The following is a 12,844-nucleotide window of genomic DNA, read 5'->3' as shown; positions in this document are numbered from 1 at the left end:
TGACAAAATGAATATAAAAAAAAAATTGGTGTGTTTTTTTAATTTTTTTGTAACCCTCTTCCCACCGAAAAAAAAAATGCTTTTGTAAGGCTCCTAGAGAGTTAGTGAATTATGGTTTTGAATAAACTTTTTAAGAAATCTGCACCCCTGCCCCCTCTCCCGCGCACATAATTTTTCCAGGGCCCCTCTTTCGCAATATCTGATATGCAACTAAAAATCATTAATTATAGATTTATGAAAAATTTTGTGAATAAATTTTGTTAAAAGAAAAATTTTAATAAATGTGTGTATCAGACTCGGGAGTTTTTAGAAACGAATGCGCCATCATGCTGCATTCTTAAGCTGCAACTGGGAAGCTCACTAAAGGGTTACTCGATACTTTGAAATCGGTTGGTTATTTCGGAATTTTCGATTGATAGCAACTTAGTCCTATTTTAGGCAAAATCGTGAATTTGGTGCCACGAAAATGGCATAGAATGCCATTTTCCCCATAATCTTTTCCTGCATAATCTTTCCTTTCCAATTTTCCTGCATAATCTTTTTGGCTGCTTAAAAAGGCCGCAAGAACATTTAATTTCCGTTCAAATGAGCCTTCTTTGATCTACAAGGATATTTCTTCGACACGTAAGTGATTGACATTGAGTGATTTTCTAAGTGAATTTTACTAACTCTTTGAATAAATGAATGACTGTATTTAAAGCCATTTTTCAGGCCGTATACATACATTTACAACAACAAACAAACTAAATCATGTAACACTCGACTTTCAAATAATAAGACCATTCCGGATAAAATTTCCCACTGTTACTATATTTACTTTTGGCGTGAACTTCAAAGTTCCAAGGAGGGGGTCACGACCACCCACCCCGAGAAAGCTCATTCTTAGCTCTTTTAGCTCCTGACACCTGAAAAGAAAACGGTCCAGCCATTAAAATCACCGCAAATCGGGCAAGTATACCGCATTTCTGGGTAAGACCTTTTTTCCACTATAAATATTTTTATAAATATTTATAAATATTCTTTACCACTATTTTTTCCTTTTTTTTTTTTTTACATTATAAAGAGAGAGACAGTTGTGTGTTAGTGTTAAAATTACACAGTTTTTTTATTTTACAATTTTAATTTTTTTATTTTTTAAAATTACACAGTTATTTTTTTTTTCGATCAAATAAGCAAACAGTAACACAATTCCGAACATTCTTTCAATTTTTGCTTCGTTATAGTGTTGTGGGAACACCCAATTTTTTTTCCTCATAACTAGGGAGAGACTGGATAAAGGACTTGAAAAATCCCCCCAGAAACTCAAGGGCGGAAACAGGATTAATATTTGGGAAAAGGCCAGCAAAACTTAGTGTTACCTATCGGTGTTTTTTCTCTCCAACCCTGTAATTCGTGTAATATTCAGCCTTCCGGAGGGTGACATAGCCCCATGTATCCACATCTGCCGACACTAATTTGGGTTGTAGATTGAAAGTTGCAATCCTCTAGCATAAACTTTTTCATGAAAAACCTTCCCAGGTTCTTTTTTTACCCTGCAGGTCAATGCTTGAAAATAGCATCTTTGCTTGTTTGGACAAAACTGCTGTGCCATGAACTTTCATGGTCTTAAAGTCGAATCTTCATCTCCTACACTCATCCACCGGTTTATCGAAAAACCCTCAACACCTCGCTCTTTACACTAAAGTTTTTTATTGTTTTAAAAGGTGAGAAAGAGTCAAACTTTAGCGTAAAGAGTGGGGCGTTGAGGAGGGGACAACCCCAATCATATACGGAATTTCTGTTCGTTTTAAGTTTTAATGTCGCTCCTTACTCGCAGCTAAAAAACCTTGTTTTTTGTATTTAATTTCTGAACGTTTTTGAATTACTGCATGTTTTGATTTTGTCTCACTGCACATAAATAATAAAAATGAAATTGGCATATTAATTGTTTTTTGGCTAAATGGCGTTCTCATAGTTTTGATTGGACAATTTTGAAAAAAAAAGGGGGTGGGGAAGGAGGCCTAGTTGCCTTCCAATTTTTGGTTACTTAAAAAGGCAACTAGATTTTTTTTTTAATGAATTAAACTAGTAATTTAAATTGTTTTTATTAGTAATGTATTTTAAATTTTAATATAAAATTGTTTTTATTAGTAACGAATATATTTACCTTAAGAATTAACTTACGTAACGAACTTCTATATTTTTATATTTTTATTACGTAAATGAGGGAGTTAGCCCCCTTGTCAATACCTCACTCTTTACACTAAAGCTTGAATTTTGTCGCAATTCTTTAAGAATAACCCCTGAATCACAAAGGCCGTAGAAAAAGCTGCTGAATTTACTAAAAATACTTTGGCGTAAAGAGCGAGGTATTGTTGAGAAGATGAACCCCCTAATTTAAGCAATAATTTCTGCTGATTTTGGGTTTTAATGCTGCTCTTTACTTCCAGTCGAATTTTTTTTTCTTATTGTTTTTTTAAGTAATGCTAGAAAATCCTGCAGCCCCTTCATGGAAATTATATTCCCTCACGATAAATTCCTCGATGGAAAGATTCTCCCACGTAACTCCCTCTCCCGAACCACCCCCTCCCCAAAAAAAGAACGAAAAAGTCCCCCTGAAAATGTCTGTACACTTCTCAATAACCCTCACTATATGTAAACAATGGTCAAAGTTTGTAACTTGCCCCTGCGGACTGTGGGGGATAAAGTCGTCCCGAAAGAGATAATTATCAGGTTTTCTCGACTATACTGAACAAAATGGCTATCTCAGAATTTTGATCCAGTGAGTTTAAGAAAAAATGATTGTGGGAGAGGGCCTAGGTGCCCTCCAATTTTTGGGTCACTTGAAAGGGCAGTAGAACTTTTAATTTCCGTTAGAATGACTCCTCTCGTTACTTTGTAGGACCAATGGGTCGATACGATCACCCCTGGGAAAAAATCATAAACAAATAAACACGCATCCGTGATTTGTCTTCTGGCAAAAAATACAAAATTCTACATTTTTGTAGATAAGAGCCTGAAACTTCTACAGTTGGGTTCTCTGATACACTGAATTTGATTGTGTGATTTCCGTTAAGATTAAATTACTTTTAGGGGGGCTTCCCCCTATTTTCTCAAATAAGGCAGAATTCCTCAGGCTCGTAACATTCGATGGGTAAAACTAAACTTGACGAAACTTGTATATTTAAGATCAGCATAAAAATTCGATTCTTTTGATGTAACTATTCACATTAAAATTCCGTTTTTTAGAGTTTCGGTTACTATCAAGCCGGGTCGCTCCTTACTACAGTTCGTTACCACGAACTGTTTGAAAAGTATTGGAATGAAATAAAACTGAGTTATATTACTGTCTTGTAATTACAAACAGAGCACGCACAAACAAAAAAGAGAAGTTTGAGAAGCAGCTAGGAAAAATAAATAGAAAAGGGGTTTTTCCCGTAATTAAGGCTGTATAAAAGAAATTGGGATTCATTTGATATCATAAACACCGGTGGGATGACATCTCAGTCAGACAAAGACAAATGCACATGAAAGTTCTAAAAATTCCTTCATGTTACGGATGTAGCATAAATACGCTCTTTGGAATGAAGAGATTAAGGCCAGCTTCTCATCTAAAGTGTCTCCAAGGGGTTAAACATTGTCTATCAGTGGTATACATCGAGGAAATGTCTAATAATATACAGAAGTACCTATGTCTTAATGTTAGGGGTTTATACTAACACCAATTTCTTTTGGAAAAAGAAATCATAGCACAGTTAATACAATTTCTCAGAGTGGGGATTCCTATTTACAATCTTATTGGGGGAGCCAATGGGTGATGGAGCAAGGGGAGGTAAGGTTTTCTCCCTCTCTCTAGAACTTTAAAGTACCGTTTTTTGTGTAATCATTAACAAAACAAACATCGAAAAAGCTTTATGTATCTTCATTTTACAAATCCTTGGAACATTTTGTTTTTTTTTCTTCAGCGTTAGTTGGGCACTGGGACATCGTATGAGCGTTTAGTCTTTTTTCTTTTTATTTGCACATTCGGCATCCTTCCACCAGAAAATAATTGTCCATTCGGCGCATTTTGTTTTTATCGATTCGCTATCTTATACCGGATTTTTTTTTAGTTTTCAACGAGTAGGCGGTGAGAAAGTTCATTATTAAAATGAAAAATTAGAAGGAAAAGAAAGAAACAAAGGAAACCAAACTAAAAATCAATGCACTCATTTTTATAAATGATAAATTTTCTCAATTTTATTGATTCGAATTACTAAATTTTATAATTACAGTTAAACTTTATTTTCAGAACTACAGAGTTGGTAACTATTTCCGAAGTATAATGATTCTCCTCTCTTTATTAAGCTTAATATTAACTCGGGAGTAATTTTATTGATAATTGAGACTAATTAGAACTAGTTTCAACAAGAAAACTTAAAAAAGTGAAAAAACACATCGTGATATAGTGCCTAATCCCTTAAATTGTTTCTACCGTCAGTGATGGGAGACTTAGGTGGTAAACAGCTCTTTGTGTTATTTTTTTCAGTGTTGTTCTCCTGGTCTTAAATTTCTGGAAACATTTTGACTCAGTAGACAATCTGAATCTTTTAAAAGACTGTCTTCTAACGTTATTCGCCTGTGCTGAGAAACACTTTTGAAGATCATGGTGAGTGCTTTTTTTTGCAAATTTTTAACGTTTTTTTTAAGAAATTTGAGAATCTGTCATCAATAATCTAAGATTTGTAAGCATGCAATAAACAGTCATATAAATCTTGGTCATTGCTACCATGAAACTATTGAAGGGAGACAATTTTTGTATTTTGGGGCTGTGGCCCAGAAACCCACATTTTCGGCCTCACTTCTGTGAAAAAAAACTTATCCACATTTGACAGCCAAGTGAAGGATGTCAAAGGGGACATTATCTGACCATTGATTGGATATCTAGAATCGTCAGAACGTATGGAAGCCCTGGTTTTTTAATCTTTTAAAAGACAGTCTTCTAACGTTATTCGCTTGTGCTGAGAAACACTTTTGAAGATCATGTGAGTGTTATTTTTAACTATTATTTTTGCAAATTTTTACCGTTTTTTAAGAAATTTGAGAATCTGTCATCTAAGATTTATAAGCGTGCAATAAATAGTCATATAAATCATGGTCATAGCTACAATGAAACTATTGATGGGAGACAGTTTTTGAATTTTGGGGCTGTGGCCCAGAAATACAAATTTTCGGCCTCATTTCTGCGAAAAAAAAAAAAAAATTATACTTATGCCTCGGAAGCAAAATCCCCTAAGAGATCTTTCTGAAGGCTTCTGGCTTGGTAAAATCTTAAAAAAAACCCTAAAAACTATTTGGATCTTAAAACGTTACTCTTTGAACCAGCAGAAAGCTCCTCCCCCAGAAAGCTACCTTATCTCCATAAAGTTAGTTTTTGTTTAGTACTTGATCTATTTATATAATCTGTGATTCTGGAACTCTAGATAAAACTCATTTTTAGGAAACTCGTTTGTTTTAATAAATAAACCCATTGAAAGTGTAAAATTAAATGACAAGCTTGGCTAGCTCAGTGGATAGAGCGATAGGATCCTGTTATGGTAGTCACGGGTCTACATTTGGCGTAGGGTATCTTTTTTTTCCTTTAGTAAAAAGTAATTTGTTGCAAATGCATCTTTTTTTTTAGTAAAATTTGTAATTGGAGAGCAAAAAAGCGAGTATTTTACGGACGCTGGTGGATTTACAGAATTCGATTAACAGAAGAGGGGATCTTCTCTCTTCGTAAATGAATATTTCTAAAACCATAGTTTTGGGAACTCCACTGTTTTGTCTTGCGGATAGGGGCTTAAAGGTGAAACTTCCAAATTTTGTTGAAGGAGGAGGGAGGGAGATGAACGGTAACAGTGTGGTATATTGGTCGAACCGCTTAATAAAAAGGCAAATATAAAACTGAGGATTTTTTGAATAAAATACAATTATAATAAAATCAATATATTGTATATTAAATAATATATATATATATATATATATATATATATATATATATATATATATATATATATATATATATATATATATATATATATATATATATATATATATATATATATATATATATATATATATATATATATATATATAATATATATATATATATATATATATATATATATATATATATGTGTGTGTGTGTGTGTAAGACAAATAAGATACAGATAGATTAGGTAAGATATATTTTGCCAACAAAACAAAAAACAAAAATATAAAATAAACATAGTGCACTGATCCCTACAAAGGCCCCCTAGCTTGTATAGGAGGGGGAAAATACACATGCTATTTAAACGCTATCACACAAAGATCAAAACAAAAAAAGAGAGAGAAAAGAGGAAGAGTTATAGGGAGAGAGACAGGGCAAGATTTGAGGAAAACGGATATTGTATATATTTCAAGGTTTCGTCAAAGAGAAAGATATTTGGAGTTTGAGAAGGATTCCCTTTTTTCTTTTCCTTCCTTTGTAGCACATGTTTTTTAAGCACTTTTTCAAACAAGTTGTTAGTCTAGAAATTGGAAAATGTCCTTTGTTGTGAATTAGAAAGGGTATTTGCCTTAATATACATTTGGAGCTTAGGACGATGGAGGAGCATGCGCAGCTCTGCTGGTCTCAAGTGGCTTCGTGCTACAAAGAGTTGTTAGCAAGATTGCCAACCCTAGTGATTTATCGCTATTTCTGCTGATTTCTTATATTTCCTAAACAAACACTTAAAAAAGGTACATATAAGTCACTAAATTGTTGAACAAAATCACCAAATCAATCAGAAAATCACTAAAATCTAGTTTTTTTTTGTCACCCAGAGGCAACCTTGGTTGTTAGTAGTAGTATTCGGTTGGAGAGCTTGAGACTCTACAATCTATCTGTGTCAAATCTTTTCAAGTCTTTTTTCATAAGTCTGTTGGTGGCTTTTATACTGCCTGGCGGCTTGTGGCTATGCTGTTTGGGGTTTTTACAGATCTGTTATTTTATAAATCAATATCAGCTTTCGAATATTTCAGAACTAGTCTTTGTGTGCATTCCTCCTGTTTTAATAAACAAATGCCATATTGACCAACAAGAAAACTGATAAGAGAAAAGAAAAAAAAAAGTTGTCTAAAAGAAAAATGACCAAGGCTGGATATAGCTAAGGTTGGAAAATACAGTTGTAGTTTCTGCTTCAAAGACGTCACTTGGCGTGACTTCAAAGAAGTAAACGAAGTCAAGTAAATTTTAAGGTCAACAGAATGTTGAAGATACAGTGTTAAGGAGGAGACAACAGTGATAGGCTTAAGGAAGAGGGGCCTAATATTTGATTGTTCCAGGCAAGCATAACTGGTTATCATTAGCAAAGATAATGGAAAAAATCATCTGTGCTAAGACTATTAACTCCAAAAGCTTACCTTGCTTTTAGTTGATAAACAAATAGGTGAAAAAAGAGAATAGTTTGTGGGAGTCACCTTTCTTGCATTCAGATATAAATATCTTTGGAGATTTCCGTTGTGTATGAATTAACTTTTTCAATGTTTCCGCAGAGAGCCTAAAAACTCGGCATCTTCATCCAGACATCAGGTATTATCAAAATCTGAATAGACAAAAAAAAATGTGTCGTTGATTTGTCAAATAACGAAAACCAATTGACAAACTGATACGAGGGTTGACCATCCTGAGTCACCTGGCACAAATTTAGGGTTACCACTTGCCCCATTCTGTTTGCCGTATTTTTGACATACCGCACCTCTTTGATCCACATATGGCACACTTCACTTTATTTGGTGTAAGCCTACGGGAAAACCTGTATTAGAATGTAGCAAAATTGGCATATTTTGCTAGCTTTTCTTTTCACCCGTTTCTTTTTCTTTATTTATTTTTTTTTGCAATCACTCTTATACACGGTAGAAGACCTCTTTGTCTTCTAAAATCCCATGCTTTTTGGATTGTTTCCACAAATATTGAAACGTTGGCATGACCTGACGGTCTTTGCTGTTTTGACAAATTTTTTTTAGGCCATAAATGTTTTAAGTCAGATAATAAATCTAACCGTACATATCAAAACTATAAACGATTTCACAACAATTTTTAATGTTAAATAAGTCAAAGAAAAAACATAAATTTAACCAACTTTAACAGTGGTTAACAAATGTGGTAGTATAAATGAAAAAGTCATGCCACGCTAAAATTTTGGGACGAAAATTTGAAAAAGACGGGATTGTGTGAACAATTGAAAACGAATATGTGCGAATATTCTCAACAAAAAAGATTGAAATTAGTGAAAATCACCCAAAGAAACTGAAAACAGTGAAACTTATCCAGAAAAAACTAAGTTTTTCTCCTTAGAAATAAGGAGACTTGGTGCATCGACAGCTTCCCTAAAGACTGTCATTAAAATATCTTGGAAATAGGGTAATTTAGACAAGGTTGGAGTGGCACCAGTCTTTTTAAGTGGTGCTAAATTTTAATTTAGATAGGGCTAGCAATTGTGGCACTGATTTTGGCGTATTAAATAAGAACTAATCATTCTAGCCCCCTAGGACTATTACTTTTAAGGAAGATATGTAATGTTTCGACTTAAGTCTGGGCACCTCCAGTGCTGTGTCACCTTTGGCAGCTGCCTAGTGTACCTATGCCAGTCTTACAGAGTGCAGCCACTCTTGCTCCTCCTTCCCTTTTTGCCGACACCCACTTTCCTGATAGTCTTAGAAAAACTATTCAACTCCTCGTGTTTTGTGCGTGACAGAGATATTCAGTTTTAATGAAACTTGCATCTTCAGAAACGGTGAAACTTTTCTCTTTTTATTTGACTATATGAAGTCGAATCTTCTTGTTAAGCTTCAGGAAGGGTAGTGTTATGGCTCCTGTGGCACTGGTTGTGGCGTATTAAAGAAGTGCTAATCGTGCTAGCCCCCTAGGACTATTACTTTTAAGGAAGAAATGTAATGTTTCGACTCAAGTCTGGGCACCTCCAGTGCTGTGTAACCTTTGGCAGTTGCCTAGTGTCCCTATGCCACTCTTGTAAAGTGCACCCACTCTTGCTCCTCCTTCCCTTTTTGCCGTCTTTTATGCACCAGCAAGTTTTAATAAATCGTAGCTTGCAGACTAAAAGTTTATCGTTGTTAGCTATTTGATTTTAATTCTCATTATTTTTAGTCTCTCATAGAATTTTAATTAATTTTTTGGCGTTTTTTTCATTGGTTTTTAATTGGTTTTGTTGTCCTTCCCGCTTTTTTTGGTGTTTGCTTTTTCCTTGATCACAATATTTTGTTCGTGCTGAAGAAGAGAGATGGTTGTTCTCTCACAAGATTCGTTTTCTGTACTTTGTTCAGTATTTTCGTTTGACCTTTAAAACTTAATTTTTGATCATTTTCTTTCTTTATGTTATGGCAGGCCAATTTGTTTAAGAAATTATCTTAGACTACAGGTTGCATCTAGTATGTTGAACTTTTCAGACTTTCTTCAAAAACTGTTTTCTAAGCTGTTCTTTAGGGAAAGATCAACAGCATGATACATGCTCAATTCACAATTTCACCCTCCGACTTCTTAAAGCATATATTTGTTGTTATTTTTCGTTTCTGTTTGTGGCACACCCTCGCAAGCGACGCTTTTGAAGTGCCACCGATGGATTTGATTTGGATTTATGAAAATTAATTATTATTACTGCTCAGGGTCATATCCAGCAGAGCCTTTTCGGGCAAGGGTTACTTTTTCGGGGAGGGAGGGGGGTGCAAAGCCACTTTAAAAACACATAAAAAATGTTTTATTATGCATTTTATTACGGTTTTACAAGTTAGACAGATATTTGGGGGAGGGGTCAAATTCCCTAGCCCCTCGCTAGAATACGACCTCGTTGCTACTACTAAAAAAATGCGCTTGGATCTTCTTGATTGCCCTGGTGTTCCCTTGGTTATCCTTCTTTGGGGAAGAGCTTAACAAATTAACTTTTGGAAAATTAATTTCCCCCCAATAATGTAGAGAAAAAATTATTAGATATTCCGTGCTCCTTGACTATTTGGATATGGACCCTTCTCCCCCTCCCCCACCACTAACAACAGTGCTGGAGATTCTCCCCCAGACTATTAATGAAAATTTGCCTCGAATTAAAGCGGTTTTTAAGAAGCAAAGTTTTAGGTGCCCTAGGCAACCGAGTTAGTAATTGTAAATTAATTGTCTGTAATTGTAACAATTGTTTAGCGATTGTAAATTAAAATGGATTGAATCATCAATAAAACATATTAAGTATAATAGATTTCCGCTTCAATGATAAATAGAATTGTTAGTGTGAAGGGGCTTTGATTTATTGGGCTTTAACTTTCGGGAAATCTTTGGTATTTGGGACAGAATGATAAAAAATGGTAAAGAGAAGAGGTCTCACAAGTCATGAATATTAAAGTGCATTTTAGTTTGTAGGCTTAAGGTTTTTTGTATCATTAAAATTTATACGCTAAGACCTACCTTCCTACCCCTTCACTCTACGTCACTAATTGAGTCAATACTTGAGTAGTATCCCCCCTCTAGTTTTGACAACACACAGGCGCCACTACTTTCTTGTTCACAGTTAATCAAGTAGAAGTTTAACGGTGATTCCCTCAAGACGTTATTACGCACACCTGGGAACTATTATGGCGCACGTACATAGTACAGCTACGTAATAGGGTTTGACTTTTGCGTCATAGGGACTGTTTTCTAAGAGACGCAGGTAGCTATTACATCATAGGGAATGTTTTCTAAGAGATTCAAGTGTCTGTTACTACAAAGCTTATTTTTAAAAACCCGCAAGGGCAAAGAAAAACCTTTGTGCCCGCTAGTGGGGGACCTTTAAGACCCCGGACCATAGCAGTCAACTCCACCAGGGGACCCTAGCATCCAATTCCACCGGGCCCCTATTATTCATTTTATCGGGGGCCTTAACATAACCCAATCACCGGGGGTCTAGCAGCTATGTCAACCAGGGTCCTAGCAGTTAGTTCTAAAGGGGCCCTAAACTAACCACTGGGGACCCTAGCCTTTAATTTTAATGTGGCCCTAGCATCAAATTTCATCGGGACCAATGACAGTTCTTAAGCCGAACTGGCCAGCCATGACAATAAACAACAAAGAGAGATAACACTCCACAAAAAAAAAACTTCTAGAGAGGAAAGACTAAAATAACGCGGATATTTCGCCTGTATCAAAACTAGACGCCCTCGGCACAAGATAAAAAGAAAAAACACCAAACTAAAAACAAATAAAACCACCACCAATAATAATAAATACAATTGTCGCTACTGATCCACGTATTGAAAATAAGTTATTAGAGTTACTTCAATGAGAATATCAAAGCAACTCAAGTTGATTTGATGTTCTCATTGAAGTAACCTGAAAGCGCATATATGGGTACTATGTAATGAAGATACCCTCATCAGTGCTACACAAGACTTTAAGAAATTTATTTTCTTTCAAAGCATTTTTTCAGGGAACCTTTATAGTCCAATAATTTTTTGTCCCCATTAGGATTCGAAAGGGCCATTTTCATACAATGGGACTGCGCCTTGCACAGCTGGACCAGTAATCTATTTCTAGTATTTTTCATTTGGGAAATAGATTCTACGAAATAACCTATTGCACACAATGAAAATCCCCTGTTCGTACATACTAAAATGATTAAATGTATTACATATTTCCTATAACTGCAATAACTGACATGCATGATAGAATATGGATTACTGGAATTTGCTTACATTTGAAGTACACCTGCTTGTTGAGTAGTGTTTTAGAGAGTAATATCAGGTAATATTACTACCAGAAATGAAATAAAAGGAAAAGTACCAAAATGGCTAGAATTTGCTACGCCTTCAGACATAACCAAAAGTTTTTCCTTTTCCTTTTTACTATGCAGAATTTAACACTTATATTAAGGGCATTATTAAATGAGCATGCATATGTGCATCGGCTACAAGATGCTTAAATTGTATAAGTGAAAAGTATTGCAGTTTTATTCTGCACCATTAAATCTAAAGGAAACAAACTCTTGTGCATACAATATATATATATATATATATATATATATATATATATATATATATATATATATATATATATATATATATTTATTTATATATATATATATATATAATCTTTTTAATACGAAAAAACTTAAAAATCATTATTAAAAAATCAGAAAAATCAGTTAAAACTCGCCAACGGAAAAAACAAACGAGAAAAAAACCTGATATAGGCTAAAATATAAAAAAACATGAATTAAAAAACTGTGGGGGTCCTAGCAGGAGAGGGGGATGGAGGTTATTACATATAAAATTAATACATATTAAGAGCTATTTCTGAGAAATTCTAACGAAAATTCTTTTTTTCATTGCGCCAATACTAACAGGAATTCATTTAACAACTACCACCTTAATTTTAAGGGTTAGAGCATGTTATTTCAAGCAATCCCCATGGCAGTTAGTGGCTACCCCATGCCCCCCCAGTGATGATTTTACCAGAATTTTTTTATGACAGTGGTATGATTTAAATCCAATGATTCATGTTTTTGTAAGCCACCCCTTTTGTGTCCCTTCTACTATTTTTATGCAAAATAGTATTAGAGACTTTACGACGAACTGTAATAGAATGAAGTTCCATTATATTGTAAAAAATGTGACCCTGACTTTGCATGCTAAGTAGAATATAAGTAAAATCCTGACGAGCTGCTGCCGCTTATCATCTCCAATGATTACGTATATGTAGAAGAAGAAATCTAAAAGACACAGTTTTGTACATACAAGTTTTATTAATAAGCAAATTTACAAATATTTCACTGTTAGGGCATCGAAATTCATATTAAACAGGTAGAAAAGAGTATTTTAAACTAGAAAGTCATTCAATCGA

At 34.5% G+C, this 12,844-nt stretch overlaps 1 protein-coding gene across 1 annotated transcript in view; it reads left to right on the top strand.

The window, feature by feature from the left end:
• The first annotated feature begins 4,984 nt into the window (after positions 1-4,984).
• Positions 4,985-12,844, top strand: part of LOC136036522 (RNA-binding protein 38-like) — a 156,498-nt gene continuing 148,638 nt past the window's right edge. Inside the window, exon 1 of the mRNA XM_065718825.1 lies at positions 4,985-5,004. The gene's annotated coding sequence lies outside the window, so the exon portion shown is untranslated. The remainder of the gene's footprint in view (positions 5,005-12,844) is intronic.

Source organism: Artemia franciscana, chromosome 15, assembly GCF_032884065.1.
Source record: "Artemia franciscana chromosome 15, ASM3288406v1, whole genome shotgun sequence".
Lineage (NCBI taxonomy): Eukaryota > Metazoa > Arthropoda > Branchiopoda > Anostraca > Artemiidae > Artemia > Artemia franciscana.
The sequence above is the reverse complement of the archived record's forward strand: the minus strand, read 5'-3'. Positions and strand labels throughout refer to the sequence as shown.